We start from the raw sequence: 17,287 nt of genomic DNA on the forward strand, positions 1-17,287 counted from the left end.
TTTTCCTGGGGGGGGGTGTTGAAAATCAGGGATTTCACTAACCCCCTCCAGAAGAACAGCATTGTTGGTTTACCCATTTACCATTTACCATTACCCTGCGTCGGACCGACCGATTTGAAACGAATCAAAGCGCCGTTATCGTTCATAATTTAAAGACGCGACTGCGAGGACCCGATTCTCTCTCCCTCGCTCGGATGATGCCCTAGAACTCGGAGACAAAAATAATCTCGCATCCCGTTCAGGTCACTGAGACATCTCTCTCCGGACCCCGGGGCAAAAAAATAAGCATTTGCGTGCGGCGGTTGCTAATTAACAGCGTTGCGAGAGCAACCGCGGTGCTTCATTAGCCCTTCAAAGTCTTCCTCGTACGCCGAATCAAAGGTATTTCGGTGCCGTTTGAAGCTAATCTAACTAATGACCGAACACCTTCGGTCCGGTCCGGCGGTTCTCGAATCGTGGCTCACCTTTTGTCAGCAAAGCTGACGCATAAACCCCCAGGAGCGAGGGCACCGTAAACAACCGCTTTGTGCCCTCGTTGTTGTTCGCACCGTCGCTTTAGCTTGACGCTACGTTTTTATCCGATACCGTAAATCTGTCCCTTGCCTTTGCCACTTTGTGTTTAAAAAACCGAAGTGCTGTGCGCTCGGTCGAGTCTTGTTTTCCTCCGTAAATTACGGCAGAGGTAACGTGACCGACAGTTTGAAGCCGAAGAAGAGTCGCGCGGTTCGGCGCTAACCCCGTTCTACCGTCGACCGACACAGCCCCGATACCTAAAACCACAGCCCTTTGCAAAATGCTGAATAGGTGGCGAACGACCGGCTAAACCAGACCCTAATTTCAGCAAAGTAAGAGGCCCTTAATTAGCTCTTCTCCATTAGCGCTTAGCTTCTGAAAATGTTATTCGGAAAAAACGAGGCAGAGTCGAGAGCAGCGCTCGTGCTAATTGTGCCGTCTCGCCGTTTCGTCCGCTGGCCGCGAATCTGGCCGTGAAGTTGCTATTTAAAGCGCGGCCAAATTCGAGAATCCGTTTTTATTGTGTTTGTTTGTGTATGCGATACAGAGACATTTCTCAATTATAACAAGGGCAATTTTCCTGTCCCTAAATGTCAACCCGGTTTGTCAACCCGCAATTAGATCTTTCCGGAACTTGAGAAGGGGTGAAGATGTTGAGGAGGAGGACCTCGGGGATGGACTGGGAAGCGTATTTATCGCATCTCGTGCTGCCTCGGTAACGGAGGAAGTAAGGCGCGGTCTTGTTTTGAGTCGGCCGCCCCGCTAGCGTTATCTGTTTTGCATAATGAAGTCCGAGGCGTTTGCTAACGGCCTGCGGGCTGCGCCGCCCCGCTGGTGGCCGGCTGTCGCGTCAGCTTACCCAGGAGGCGCGCGGGGACCTCCGCGGTGCGCAAGGTCGTTCGGGCCGGTCTGCGACCGCAGCGACGCGCTTGCGTTTCAAAAACACGAGCAGTCCGGTCCAAAGATGGCTGGCTGGCCGGCTGGCTGGCTGGCAGGACCGCTGTACATTAACGCCTCCAAGCAAAGTCATTTCGTTATCTTTCATAAGCGGCGCTGAAAATTGAACATTACTGCATATTCGTTGTTTTTTTTGTGGCCGTGTGACGTGATTGGACAAACGCAGCGCAACGCGCGCGCGGGCTGTGGCTGGACGCTAAGTGCCCAAAGGAAGCTTCGGGGCTCAGTCTGGTTTATGGGAATCGGGCCCCTCACATTCTGTCCGGGATTTTCTTTTCTCTTTTTCTTTTTTTTTGTGAATCAGAATTATTCATGCCTTCCATTGATTCGACAGAAGCACTGGAATGTGCTTTGATTGCACAGACCCCCCTTGCTGGCCAAGTGTTTTTTTACGCGATATATCGAATCGTGGTTTCTTAGGCGTAATAAGAATGCTCGCCACCATGCGATGTATTGGTCGTCTTTCGTCTTTTCTTTTCTCAGATCATACCTGACGCAGTTCTAAGCATCCAAACGTGACAGACCATGTGAAATGCTTCTGGAAAACACATCATCGCTGATCATCACCATGGAGATGTAGAATAACTGGAGTCAGCTTCCTGGTTCCGTGGTTTCCTGTGGGAGCTGCTCATTGGCACGTGAAGCCTGTCGATGGAGGCTGCCATGTTTGACCCACAGGCTTTTGGCACCAGCGCATGCACACTGGGTGCCCAAACGTGACGGGATCAATGGGAATCTTTAAAATCTTATCCTCAGTGAGGCTCAGAAAAAGTTTGGTCACTGGAGAGCAATTAGTAATTATGAAAATTTTAGAGTTTAAAAGTACTCTCAAAAATATTATAATTTTGCCAGAGTAATTTCATAGTTTTGAATGGACTTCAAAAGGGAAATTAGCTTTTTGGCACCAGAGGCAAACTAAACTTCAGTCACTCTGGTAGCCACTGGAGTTTGCGAGCTTCAGAGGGAATGTCACTTCCTGTTCCCCTGGTCATACTGTAACTGATAAGATGGCCAATCGTCAGCAAGGTTATGCAGCTTCCATGTGAAAAGGCGCATCACACGATCACATAGAAGGTGTATGAGCTTACTGCTTATTGACTGACTCATCAACACCGTATAGATATCAGTGATGATGATTTCTCCTGGGAGAATTTCACACGGCCTCTTGATTGTTTATTTCCGCATCAAATACGATCAAAGAAAAAAAAGGATAAAAGGTCACTGAAACTCTTCATTGTGAACCATATTTTTATTACGCTTAAAAAAATGCAGCCTGGCTTGCTTTCTTTGTCCATGCCTGATCACTGCTGTTCTTTTCTGTGTTACTGTGCATTACAAGCTGACTGTCTTTTATTGTTGACTAGCTTTTATGGTTGCAATAAACAAGTTTCATTGGAAGCTGAGTTTGCATTGATTACAGCATAGCATCATATAAAACTAGCCAGCTAAAATAGCTTACAGCATTGGTTACTAGTTCGCCAACTGAATTTGCTAGGTAGCTATCTTTTGCTTATGTTGTCTAGTTCCCTAACAGCCACTGGAAAACATAGTAGGTAGCCACAACTGTAAGTCTCACGCTTGCCCTTCTGAAAGTCTAGTGATGTTAATGTATTTGTGTCGATCAGCTTTTTAAATATCTTCAATTGCAATGCCTTCACACACGCACAAACATGCAAACCACACACACACACATGCACACACACCAACACACGCGCAAATGTACATCACATGCAGCACTCACAAACACAAACACGCAGATTTCAAATCTAATCTCCAGCAGAAATTTAGTGCGCGGGGGGGGGGGAAGAAAAATTTTAATCGCGAGCAGTTTGGTCCCACCGGATGCCATCTCGGTATTTTCCCATTAAAGCAGCCGAATGGTAATTGCGCTTTCCGCTCGAAAATTCCTACCTTGATTTACTTTCCCATAAAATTGGCCGGACAAATTCCGATTAATTATCCTCCTTTTGAGATGCGGTATAATGCGCGGATCGTAATTGGAAAACAGAGGCGGTCTGCTCGGCTGTATTTAACACAGGGCTTAATTAGATTCCTCGGACCGCGGGGAAGGGGGGGGTGGGGGGGGGTTCTGTTCTCGATGACACGGACGGGAGTTCTCCTCGTGCGACGGCTCCTCTTGAGATTTCCCGCCCCCCCCCCCCCCCCCCAGCCCCGGCCCCCGAAAAAAAAGGGCTTTCGTTAACGCGCGTCACGAGCGGCGTTATCCGTCCGGGCCCCTCCCCGGGTCGCCCCCGCTCGCCGAAGGACGAGCCTGTAAAAAGCCGCGTGTAGCCGCCGCCCCCTCCCCTCCCCTCCGCACCCCACCAAAGCCCTGGAGGGGCGGATTTACGCTCCCCGTCCCCGTTCGGCCGGGGCAACGGAACCCTGGGCCGGGATTGGAGGCGCCGTGGCGACGGAGCGGCGGCTCCTCTCTCCGCTCGGCGCCCTTCGTGCTGTCGTGTACGCCCGCCGCCTAAATTTGCCACGCCAGCTCGAGCGGAAACGCACCCTGCGTAGACGGACGCGCTTTCTGCTTTCCGTTCCAGCTGCCCCGTGGAGAAAGTTTCGAGAAACGGCGTGGCGATTTTGAAGCGAAGGAATTGCGCGTTCGTAAAGGAGGGTGCCCGGAATACGCAGCGGTCGTTAACCGGGTTTCACGTTTGACCTGGTCAGGGTTAAACAGCGGAGAAGATGACCGTGGTCACTCCTGCGGTCACTGTCTGGAACATATTTGTCCTTCCTGAACCAAACTGTCTTCCATTTCCCTGAAATTGAAATCGAATGATATATATATATATATACAATTATATATTTTTTTTGTCAAGGCTTGTGACTTGCTTATTCAATATGAAGTTTTGTTTAAAAAATTTGGAGAATGGAATGCAATAAAATGTGAAGCAACATTGTTTGAGCATTTTCGCAGAACGCCGTCTTCCATTAAGCTTAACCAGCCCGTCGCGTCATTTTTTGGGTGATTGAGAGCCGAGCGCCGTCGATATAAAAGAAATATTAAAAAAAGGAACGGCGTTATTAAATCGCTCGCCCCGCGCGAGACTTCAGGGCCCTTTCCCGGCTGCCGATCGGGCGTGGCTGCGCCGGCGCTTCCTTCCCTCCGCGGTCGAGAGCCAGCGACGTGTGTAATGAAACCGAGCTTGTTTTACGAGCGTCCCCTTCGAGCGCTACCCTTTTAGATCCGGGAAGCTGAGTGGCTCCCTTGGGGGGGGGGGGGGGGGTGACTGGAGCAAGACCCTCTCTGATTGGCTGCCGGTTCCGCAGTCAGGGCTTCCGTCGTTCTGGGGTCTGTGTCTGTGAGCGTTGGTGCTAATTTGTTCGGTGGGCAGCCTGGGCTGCTGTGGGCTGTAATCAAGGAGGCAGACAGAAAAGCCATGGAGAATAAGGCAGTGTGTGTGAGCTGTTGTGTGATTGGCTGGGGAGGTAAATCTGTGTGTGAGCTGTTGTGTGATTGGCTGGGGAGGTAGAGCAGAATGTGTGAGCTGTTGTGGGATTGGCTGGGGAGGTAAAGCAGAGTGTGTGAGCTGTTGAGGGATTGGCCGGGGAGGTAAAGCAGAGTGTGTGAGCTGTTGTGGGATTGGCTGAGCAGGTAAAGCAGAGTGTGTGAGCTGTTGCGGGATTGGCTGGGGAGGTAAAGCAGAGTGCGTGAGCTGTTGAGGGATTGGCCGGGGAGGTAAAGCACTGTGTGTGAGCTGTTGTGGGATTGGCTGGGGAGGGTAAAGCAGAGTGTGTGAGCTGTTGTGTGATTGGCTGGGGAGGTAGAGCAGAGTGTGTGAGCTGTTGTGGGATTGGCTGGGGAGGTAGAGCAGAGTGTGTGAGCTGTTGTGGGATTGGCTGGGGAGGTAAAGCAGAGTGTGTGAGCTGTTGAGGGATTGGCCGGGGAGGTAAAGCAGAGTGTGTGAGCTGTTGTGGGATTGGCTGGGGAGGTAGAGCAGAGTGGTGAGCTGTTGTGGGATTGGCTGGGCAGGTAGAGCAGAGTGTGTGAGCTGTGGTGTGATTGGCTGGGGAGGTAAAGCAGAGTGTGTGAGCTGTTGTGGGATTGGCTGGGGAGGTAGAGCAGAGTGTGTGAGCTGTTGAGGGATTGGCTGGGGAGGTAGAGCAGAGTGTGTGAGCTGTTGAGGGATTGGCTGGGGAGGTAGAGCAGAGTGTGTGAGCTGTTGTGTGATTGGCTGGGGAGGTAAAGCAGAGTGTGTGAGCTGTTGTGGGATTGGCTGGGGAGGTAAAGCAGAGTGTGTGAGCTGTTGTGGGATTGGCTGGGGAGGTAGAGCAGAGTGTGTGAGCTGTTGTGTGATTGGCTGGGGAGGTAAAGCAGAGTGTGTGAGCTGTTGTGGGATTGGCTGGGGAGGTAAAGCAGAGTGTGTGAGCTGTTGTGGGATTGGCTGGGGAGGTAAAGCAGAGTGTGTGCGCTGTTGAGGGATTGGCTAGGGAGGTAAAGTAGAGTGTGTGAGCTGTTGTGGGATTGGCTGAGCAGGTAAAGCAGAGTGTGTAAGCTGTTGTGGGATTGGCTGGGGAGGTAAAGCAGAGTGTGTGAGCTGTTGTGGGATTGGCTGGGGAGGGTAAAGCAGAGTGTGTGAGCTGTTGTGGGATTGGCTGGGGAGGTAGAGCAGAGTGTGTGAGCTGTTGTGGGATTGGCTGGGCAGGTAGAGCAGAGTGTGTGAGCTGTGGTGTGATTGGCTGGGGAGGTAAAGCAGAGTGTGTGAGCTGTTGTGGGATTGGCTGGGGAGGTAGAGCAGAGTGTGTGAGCTGTTGAGGGATTGGCTGGGGAGGTAGAGCAGAGTGTGTGAGCTGTTGTGTGATTGGCTGGGGAGGTAAAGCAGAGTGTGTGAGCTGTTGTGGGATTGGCTGGGGAGGTAGAGCAGAGTGTGTGAGCTGTTGTGGGATTGGCTGGGGAGGTAGAGCAGAGTGTGTGAGCTGTTGTGGGATTGGCTGGGGAGGTAGAGCAGAGTGTGTGAGCTGTTGTGTGATTGGCTGGGGAGGTAAAGCAGAGTGTGTGAGCTGTTGTGGGATTGGCTGGGGAGGTAAAGCAGAGTGTGTGAGCTGTTGTGGGATTGGCTGGGGAGGTAAAGCAGAGTGTGTGAGCTGTTGTGGGATTGGCTGGGGAGGTAAAGCAGAGTGTGTGAGCTGTTGTGGGATTGGCTGGGGAGGTAAAGCAGAGTGTGTGCGCTGTTGAGGGATTGGCTAGGGAGGTAAAGTAGAGTGTGTGAGCTGTTGTGGGATTGGCTGAGCAGGTAAAGCAGAGTGTGTAAGCTGTTGTGGGATTGGCTGGGGAGGTAAAGCAGAGTGTGTGAGCTGTTGTGGGATTGGCTGGGGAGGGTAAAGCAGAGTGTGTGAGCTGTTGTGCGATTGGCTGGGCAGGTAAAGCAGAGTGTGTGAGCTGTTGTGCGATTGGCTGGGCAGGTAAAGCAGAGTGTGTGAGCTGTTGTGGGATTGGCTGGGGAGGTAGAGCAGAGTGTGTGAGCTGTTGTGGGATTGGCTGGGGAGGTAAAGCACTGTGTGTGAGCTGTTGTGGGATTGGCTGGGCAGGTAAAGCAGAGTGTGTGAGCTGTTGTGCGATTGGCTGGGCAGGTAAAGCAGAGTGTGTGAGCTGTTGTCGGTTTGGCTGGGCAGGTAAAGCAGAGTGTGTGAGTTGTTGTGGGATTGGCTGGGGAGGTAAAGCAGAGTGTGTGAGCTGTTGAGGGATTGGCTGGGGAGGTAAAGCAGAGTGTGTGAGCTGTTGAGGGATTGGCTGGGGAGGTAAAGCAGAGTGTGTGAGCTGTTGTGGGATTGGCTGGGGAGGGTAAAGCAGAGTGTGTGAGCTGTTGTGGGATTGGCTGGGGAGGGTAAAGCAGAGTGTGTGAGCTGTTGAGGGATTGGCTGGGGAGGTAAAGCAGAGTGTGTGAGCTGTTGTGGGATTGGCTGAGCAGGTAAAGCAGAGTGTGTGAGCTGTTGTGGGATTGGCTGGGGAGGTAAAGCAGAGTGTGTGAGCTGTTGTGCGATTGGCTGAACAGAGAGCAGGGCAGTGCGGACAGTGCTTTCTGAGTAACATATTTGTGGCATGGGGCCTGAGCACAGGGGGCAGCACAGAGTCGATGCAGAGAAAATGCAAATGAGATCAGATGCTGAGCAGCCTTAGACACAAAACTGATGGCAGCAGGTTGCTAATGGAAATGACAGAGACGCAGACACAGCTGATGCTGATGAAGACTCAGGTGAACAGGCAGAACAGGCCCAGACAGAGGCACAAAGCAGACTCTGGTGCAGGGACCGTCACAAACACAGCTGAGGTAGAGATATGGTGCAGGGACAGCACAACTGAGGTAGAGATATGGTGCAGGGACAGACAGGGACACAGCTGAGGTAGAGATATGGTGCAGGGACAGACAGGGACACAGCTGAGGCAGAGATGTGGTGCAGGGACAGCACAGTTGAGGCAGAGATATGGTGCAGGGACAGCACAGCTGAGGCAGAGATATGGGTGCTGTACAGAGCAGGTGGACACCCACAGAGCAGCTCAGAGTGGAAGCTGACAGGAGCACAGACAGACAGCCTTGGCCACTCTTACGGTGCTTTCCTGCACAAGGAAACAAGTGGATCAGCGCAGCAATACTCAGCTTCATGGGATGGTTAGCAGGAGGATTTAAAGCCAGCTGATACCACCCTCCCTTCCCTCCACAAAAAAAAAAATAAATAAATAAAAAATCTAGGCTACGAGTGCCTGGTTTCACACAGCCTGCTGTTATCTAGTCAGCAGACACCAACCACCACCCCCCTCCCCCTCCCCACCAGCACCCAAAAAACAAATAAATTGCAGCTCCAAAATGCCTGGTTTCACATAGTCTGCTGTTGCCCCCACAGAAATACCAGCACACAAACAACAAACAAGCACATTCAAAATGCACACTCAGAGGAGCTCTTTCTTCTTCTTCTTCTCTTTTTTCGTTTCGGCGCACGGTGCTGTGAGTCGGGCGAGCCGAGCCGAGCCTCCGACCTCCAGGCAGCCGCTCGCACGCCACAGAGCTGACGGAGAATCCATCTTCAGAGAGGTCGCGGGCCGACGCCGCCGCTGTCCCACGGGAAAGGAGTTACGATCCAAAATGGCCGCCCGGTCACTCTGACGAGACGGGGGGATGGGGGATGGGGGCGGGGGGGGTGGATGGGGCGGGGCTGACTTTCCCCGCCTCCGAGAGCGTAAACGGGCCCGGGCCGGCCCGTCGGCGGCCTTCCGCGGTCCGTGACCGTCGCCGGGGACAGCGGTCCCGCCGCCGACTTCGACGACGGCCCCCCGACGCTCGATTTCGGCGCGCCGCCGCTCGGAAGACGAACGAGTCTCAACGGCGAAGCTGCAAAACGCGCGTCGTCGAAGCCCCGAAACGATATTACGCGATTTCCCCCTTCGCCCGCCGTTTCCCCTTCAAACAAACAAACAAACAGACAAATCTAAACAAGAACTTTCCAGAGCAACGCTGCTCTGAAATCGGGTAGGTCACATGACTGCAGATTTGTGGGTTTTTTTTCCCAGCCCTGAGAATTTGCAGTTCTCCTCGCCTGAACCGATTTGAGCGCTCAGTAAAGAAAAAATATTTATAATTTGCCCGCCTTGGCTTATACCTCATTATCATGTTGGTTACATGGGGTGACAGCTTTGAAGCTTATTATTATTTTTTTTTCCTTCCTAGTTTCTTGTTTGAAACCCGAAGCGAACCGCGAATGATCGAAAACGCACAGCCAGGACTTCCCGTTACGGCTCCTGCTGTGAGAACCGAATGTCATTTCTTTTTTTTATATTTTTCTCTCGGAAATTCTCTCGGAAGCGGAACGGCGAAGACGACGAACGTCCTGCCCTTTCTCGGGAGCGCGGACAACGACCACAAAGGTGCGCGAAAAAAAATGTGACCGCGACGAACGCCCCTGCCCGTAGTCCCGCGTGAGCCGACCGGACGCTTTCGGGGGTCGTGATCGAACCTCTGTCCCGGAGAAACCCCCGCCTCGTTTTACGGCTTTGTCACATGAAATGAAACTTCGGGAGGACGGTTATTGTATCCTTATGATTCCATGCCGTACTAAAAAAGAAATGCTGTATACATCAAGTTTTACTGCAGAAAGTAATAACTAGATATAACTAGATAGGAATACATTGATTTGGCTTGCATTAGGAACACACGAGAGAGTCTTGAAACCTTTTATTTAATATATAAAAAATAGACAGACATGGTGCCTTTTCGAGATAAAAAAAAGGAATGCGATATGTTTATTATATTACTGTGATGTCTATATATCATTTCAATTTTATGCGATACATAAAACATAAAATACATTTTTAGAGATAAACAAGCTCACACATTGGAAATTTAATTTTTGTTTCCGGGACCCTCCCCTTCATTTCATCCGGCAAAAGTCGAAAAACCTGCGGGTGCATAGCATGGCACCAGCAGGTGTGGGTGTATGTGAGCACATACAGGGCTTTTCCCATCCCAACGCCATTTCCATTTGTGTTTAACAAAAAAAAAAAAACAACCTGATATCTAGCCTCTGGTTACCGCGGTGCTGGTTTATAAATCTTAGCGCTGTGCTAATGGCAAACAATAAAATCCCCATCGATTCCCGATTCCGCTCCCCGTCGGCCCAATTCCCATGAGTCTTTGCGTGCGTCGCGCGGAGATATGTGCCTGTTTATGGTAACGGCGCCGCCCCCCCCCCCTCCCAGCCCCAGCCCCGCCCCCAGCCCCCCCCCCCCCCCCAGGGTGCTCTGCTGTCATCAGTGCGTAATTGTGACTGATGCGCTTTTTAAAAGATGCAGGTGCGGAGGTTCGTGCTGTCGGACGGTCGCCGGGGGCGACGCGGCTCCTGGCTGACGGGCGGAGTGTCGGAGCTGTCAGAGGGTGGAGAGAGAGAGAGAGAGAGAGAGAGAGAGAGAGAGAGGGATTGATTGATTACCCGGGACGGGGGCAGCGGGTAACAGAGGCCCCCGGGGGTCGTTTCCATCTGAGCGTGCTGACAGATGCCGATCCTCACACGCCGTGCGGTCGTACCGCACGTCGCACAGACCAGGGGCGTCCGATCCTTTCCCCCAAAAGGGCTGGTGCGGGCGCAGGCTTTTATTAAAATCTAGCCCAGCGCTAACGCGGCCGGTGCTGCTCGTCGAGGTCTCGATCGAAGGCCGTCGTTAGTTAATTAAACGAGTCGCGCGTCTTAGCGCGGGGCCCAAAAAAACGAAAACCTGCACCCGCTCCTGCCCTTTCTGGGATGAGCCTGGAGACCCCCGCCCCCCGCTGTACACCCACCAGGTGCACAGCCTGACATAACTTCAGTCACTGCGTGTTCTCCCGAACGTTGACGAGGAGGAAGCATTCCGTCTCTGATGTCTGGTGCGTTTAATGCACAGGGGCCCTGAGTGAGGTCACACCTGATACCGACCAGAAACTCCCTCTGGGGCCATTCATTCGGTTTGTATAAAGCGTCTGTGGTTATAGGTCCTCCAACCGAGCCTTGTTATTGCGCCGTGCTTGTCTTAAACTTTACTGCATTTAGCATAATAGTATGATACCGTGTGCTGTTAATTATTCACCGTTGTAAAACACATTTATTATTAATTAGTGCAATCCGGCTTCGTTTAATTGGCTCACATGCACCCATCTGGGTTGCTGCAACAGGAAAAGCATCTGTATTAATCCATTATAATCTCACCCAGAATCATCTTCTCTATCAATGCATTATCACCTTAACCAAAATGCCATTCTCTACTTATCTGTTATGACTCATAATGCCCTTCTATATCCACCTGTCATCATTTTACCTAAAATACCCTTTTAATATTCAGATAGTTGACGGAATAGAAAAGTTATCTGGGGCCAGTACATAAAGCTGTATCTTTTTTAAAAAGTACTTTTTCCGATTCAGTGACTCTCAAAACTGCCTTTCACCAGTATGGCTTCAAATCCCCATGTCATGGTCCTGTTTTCCTGTCTGTGTTTCCCTTGTTGGGCCGCCAGATGGCGGCACTTCTGTTTTGTGTCCTGCTCCCCCCCTGTTAATTGTATGATTGTTTTCAATTGTCTCGTTATTCCATCATTGTTCCCACCTGTGTCTTGTTATCCCCTCCTTCTGGTTTGATTGTTTTTTGAGTTCACCTGTGTCTTGTTACCCCCTGTCTATTTAAGTTCTTTGTCCCCTTGACTCGGGTGCTGGTTCCTTGTGTTTGTTCCTGACTAGTGTTTGTTTGAATTACCTTTGTGCTCTGCCTGCCTGCGTTCTGCCCTGACCGTGTTCTGCCCTGCCCGTGTTTGTGAGTTCCTCTTGTTTTCTGTTTTATTTAGATATTTTTTGAGTTCGTGTTTTTTCCCATCGTGGCCTTTTCTGTTCCCTGTTTGTTTGCCTTTTTGTCACAAGTCTTTTGTTCCCCTCCCATTTTGGATTTGTGTTTTTTTTCCCTCTGCGTTTGGGTCCCCCCTACCCGTACCCTGACACCCCAAAACACAGTCACTAGCTGGTCAGTGATCAAACCAATATCACATTTTTTGTACATTTTTCTTCACTTTAAATCACTCGCCAGTATTTGTGTTGCATTTCTCTGAACTTCAACACGAAGGTAAGGTTAGGGAAAGTTGCTTCTCGCTTAATTGGAGCGGTCTGAGCCTCTAAAAGTCCAGTGCCTGTTTATCTTGACGTTGCCTTTGACATCCAGGCATTTCCTTGTCAAGCGTAACGCGTGCATTTCACAGGAACCAAAGCGTATTTGAGAAACTGACACTTTTCCGTTTAACCCGAAAGGGTGAATGTCTCATTTGATTGATCTTGATTTTGGGAACCATTAAGTGAAAGTGCACGGGTGGTTTTAATTTACATTCAGCCAGTCATTATTATTCAGCACACACAACACACATAAAAAATTAAGCCCTCACATTGTCTGTAATAATAATAATAATAATAAAATAATGACTTCATATACACAACTCCTTTCATAATAATAATAATAATAATGACTTTATTTTAACAGCTCCTTTCATACAGTGTGTTCAAAGTGTTCACCACTCTGGATAAAAGCGCCTGTCATGTGATGGTAATGTAGCATAAAGTTAGTCTGGCTATGGTATATAAGGCTCAGTGAACAATGCAGATATCAGTATATCAGATATTGGTCTGTCTGTAACACAGTAGGAACAAAACATTGTTATAAATGTGTTATAAACCGTATATAACAGTGTTGTAATAGACACGTTGCCACTCACAAGCATCATTGTGAATGAGACAAGCCGGCTGTAGCTCATAGGCCGGTAAATGCATCAGTACTCAGGGTTTGTGGGTAGAGCTGGGCTTACCGACCGCACGGGCAGCCCTTGAAAGTCAGGGTTAATGAGAACGCTAACGAGGCCAGGGCTGACCCTGCTGTACACGCAGCCTGCAAAGCCGTCCTTGACTACCCAGCGTACGTAGCGCCATGCTCCCCCGAGCCCTCGCTCTAGGTCGCTACCTTTTGGCCGGTCGTAATAAGGACGCGCGCTTATTCCGTGTGAGTATCTGACATTCCTCTGGAAAAGGTACTTCGCCGCGAGATGGTGCGAAGGGCATTTCAGTTTAATATTTTACTGTATTACAAGTTGATGTGTTTTTCAGCTTCTAGCCTTGAGCAAATATTCAATGTTTCAGCTGCTAAAACGGTTTGGTAAAGTTGTCTCTAATAAGAGTTAAAAAAAAAAAAAAGATCATACACGTTTGCATTCACGGGTAAGGAAATGGCAAGGTCAAATAAAATTGCTCATAAATATTATATTTGTCAATCATTAATCACATCAACTAGATGCAGAGAATAGTTTATTTTCTTGTGCCAATTTTCCCTGTGATTTGATTCATTAAAACAACTAGCAATTAGGAGCTGATCTTCACGCCAGTCATTTCAATGCCAAAGCAAAGTAAATAAATGCATAAATAAATTTCGTTATGCAAATTTCTAAAGCAATAGATGCTTATTAAAAATGATTAGAAACTTCATCGAGCATCAAAGTCAAGCATGACTTTGATCAACCCCGAATTAAAAGGCAGACATTAGAATTAAGAGTCATTTTCACTTGCTTCCTATACTAGCTGTTAGCATTCAGGTATCGTCCTCTTTATGGGAGCCACTTCCCTATGGGAGGGCTCTCTACTTCCAAGACAATGTGTTTGACTGTTTTGAAGAGAGCCACTGAATTCCTCTGTACTCATAGCGGTTCCTTCTTTTCCTACCAAAGCCGTATGATCTGTAGCAAAATGACAGCAAGAATTGGGTTGCATTGCATTCAGTATCGTGTCTCTTCCGAATGTGGGGGCGGGTGGGTATGAATTTAACTTATACTGTGTCTTCATTTTCAGTTTGTGTGTTAAAATGTTTGCATGCGATTTCAAGTGTGTTCGATAATCAGGTCATGTGTCCAGTATATTTGCACAGTGTCTTCAATGTGTGTGTGAATTTTGAAGACTTTATTTATTAATTTCACATTTTTAAAATTTATAATAAAAGACTGCATAATATTTAAAATAAGCAATGGCAACAGCGCCTCTTCATTTGGGTGCATTAGGCCGTCCAATTCCACAACCGTGTCCTAGCAAACTCAATCACCACCTCCAGGCTAGTCAGGCGGCCATTTTGAGTGGCACAATCGGTGCTTACAAGTTTGATTTTGGCGATGAGGTCAGCATGAACGGTGTTGGCTTGATTATTCAGTTCCGTGGACAGAACTGATTGGTCTTTTATGTGGTTCTGTTTACACTGCATCCATCTTCTCTAAAGTGTTGACTCTTGCCCAGCACCAACTGCAGGTAGTGCGGTACGGTGTGAAGTTGTGAATTCAGTTATTTCCCCGGGGGACCCCTCAGAAGAGCCTGATGTCTGGGAGGTTGTTTTGAGGCCACATTCTTTTCATCCATTTTCACCTCGGGGAATGTGCCAAACGAGCAGAGTTACGCTGCTTTGAACAACAGGCACGTACATTCAAATGTCATCTAAAAGACAGAGGTTTTAGGAAACAAATGTATATTATTTGAAACAGCCATCACTGTGTGTGGGAGCTGTACAAATGTGTTTCTTTACATGTCACTGTTCACTACTGTCACCTGTATGTCATGGGTTTTTAGTGTGTGTGTCTCTGTGTGTGTGCGTGTGTCTGTGTGTGTCTGTGTGTAAGTGTTTGTTTGTGTGTGTGTGCGTGCGTGTGTGTCTCTGTGATTCTGTGTGCGTGCGTGTGTGTGTGTGAGATTCTGTGTGTGCGCGTGTGTGTGTGTGTGTGTGTGGTATTCTATGTGTGTGTGTGTGTGTGTGTGTGTGTGTGATATTCTGTGTGTGTGTGTGTGTGTGTGCGATATTCTGTGTGTGTGTGTGTGATATTCTGTGTGTGTGCGCGTGTGTGTCTCTGTGATTCTGTGTGTGCGATATTCTGTTTGTGTGTGTGTGTGTGCGTGTGCGTGTGTGTGTGTGTGTGTGTGTGTGTGATAGGAAGTGTGTATCTCTGCAGACATCAGCCTGCACTGAGTCGGGGGGTTGCAGCAGGGTGGCCTCCAGCTGGTCATGTGACTCGCTCTGCAGAAAGCAAACAGGGGCACGGTGACCTTTCCCTTCCGCAGTCCAGATAAATCCAGCAGGCCGTGTGGTCGTCATGGCTACCGCAGGCAGCAGTGAGATTAACAGGTACTTGTGCTTGTACTTAAGAGGACGGGGGCTTGACTCGGCCGCTGAGGGCTGGCAGGTCTGTCTCAGCTAATAGCGGTGGCCCGCCGTGACGTGCGCTGAGGGCGACTCCCGTGCCCCTCCGCAAGCTCTGGCTCCGTCCCCGTCGGTCCGCCGATACCTTCCCGTAGAGCGCACCGGCGGGTCACGTCAGGTGGTCACGTGACCCACACCAGAACAGGGATTCAGGAAATAAGAACTGCCGAGGTCTTCGCGGGCCCAACAAAGCACACCTGGCTTGAACTAGACCCGCGGACTTCCAGATTTAATCAGACCCAATGAAAATACAGGAAACACACATCTGACTCACGGCAGGCCCAAAGATTCTAGATCTGAACAGTTCGATTCTGCAAATATTTATTTCAACTGTCACCCTGTTAACCAAGATTATCAGAATGGTAGTGAATGGTAGTGAAGATTAAACCTTAATTCCACATTTGGGAATGGCAGGGCTCTTGGGTGTGAATGTGTAGCCACCACCCAAGACAGGAGGCCTGCACCTGACCCAGATTCAAACAGCTTGTTAAAATTGTGCCCCAGGACCTGCTCGGGTCTTCAGGTTCCAGTAGACTTGTGAAGACCTCTAAAACACAGACTTCCATGTTAATCCACTGCTAGTGACAGGAGACCATGGGCATGAACATCAAGCTAAAACAATCTTCTGCTGGTACCTGTGTTTTTTATTTAATTCAGTCATCCCAGTAACTCCAAAGGCTCACGAGAGTATCAAAGATATTTCCAAGTTCAATTGTGAAATGTGATAATGATATTTCCAACCTCTATGTAAAGTACATGTATGGAGTTCTTTTTTTTAATCTTAGCTGCATATACCAGTCTTTTCTGTGACCTTTTCATTACTCAGTGATGTTTCTTTTCCTGCTCGCACACACTGCAAGATGGCAGGGACTCTCACCAACACCACACCGGCTCATAAAAGGGAAAAGGATGGAGAAAACTACAGGCAGATTAAGGCAATTAGCATGAGGAATTCATTCAAATTCAGGTAGTATCACATTCTATAATTTTCTCTGCCACAGGGAAGATTCATTTACAGTATATTGCAGTTTTCTTGCTTCCCACAGCTAGTAACAGACTGATGAAATACAGGTGTCTTGCCTTTCTTGAGGCTACGATGGCAATGCCTATGGTAGCGCCATTGGGGGATTTAACCTGTGGCCTTTGATTGGCAGGTACACTCCTTGTACTACACTGTAACCTGTATGACCTGTATTAATATAACATACGCACAGTTGTATCAGTATGTCAAATGTCAGGTATTTGTAGAAAAAAAAACGTGAAATATTCAGCTGTTATTCCAATGGGGTCATCCAGTTCTACAGAGCCATCAACACCCACCTCTTACCGGAAACAGAAAAATCTCAGGACTGTGAGCGTAGAAGTTTGCAATACATGCACTTGTCAGGCTTCCTGGATATCTCTTGAAAACCAGGAACATTTTTAAGGAAAGTTGCAGGAACTAATTTTTCTCAGTTTTTAGAAATTATTTTGTTGAATTCTGCATTGTCAGTCATGTTAATTGTAAAATATCACACACTAGCACACAACCTTTTCACAAATGAACGAAAACCCTCCGGACATGTTACCAGCAAGCGTATATATGACCTAAATTGACTGCGTTTGTATAGCGCTTTTATCCAAAGCGTTTTACAATTGATGCCTCGCATTCACCAGAGCAATATAAGGCGTTAGGTGTCTTGCTCAGGGACACTTCGACACGCCCAGGGCGGGGGATCGAACCGGCAACCCTCCGACTGCCAGACAAGCGCTCTTACCTCCTGAGCTGTCGCCCCACATACATACGTATGCATGACCTGACATGAATGCATCCTTGTTGACCTTGGCGGAACAACAATGACTATTGGGAGATAACGTCTCCTCATAACACTACCTGCCAGCCGGAATTTAACCGGAACGTTCTCCGGCGTTTGAAATGTTCTCCCGTTTCCCTTAGCGACGGGGGAATCTCTTTGTGATGCGCGATGTCTTTTTTTTTTTGCTCTTCTTCTGATGAAAAATAAAGCAAAACAAAACTTCCCCTTTGGTGCGGCTCATTACGGAAGCTCGTGTGAAGTCCTCCCGACGGGGGAGCTCTCTGTGATGCGGTTTTAA

The 17,287-nt window shown here is 49.0% G+C and overlaps 1 protein-coding gene across 1 annotated transcript in view; it reads left to right on the forward strand.

Annotated features, from left to right (window-relative positions):
- The window catches only part of LOC118216712 (acid-sensing ion channel 2-like), a 359,513-nt gene that overhangs the window by 175,688 nt on the left and 166,538 nt on the right, over nt 1-17,287 (forward strand). The gene's annotated exons all lie outside the window — the stretch shown is intronic.

Source organism: Anguilla anguilla, chromosome 17 (genome assembly GCF_013347855.1).
Source record: "Anguilla anguilla isolate fAngAng1 chromosome 17, fAngAng1.pri, whole genome shotgun sequence".
Classification (NCBI taxonomy): domain Eukaryota; kingdom Metazoa; phylum Chordata; class Actinopteri; order Anguilliformes; family Anguillidae; genus Anguilla; species Anguilla anguilla.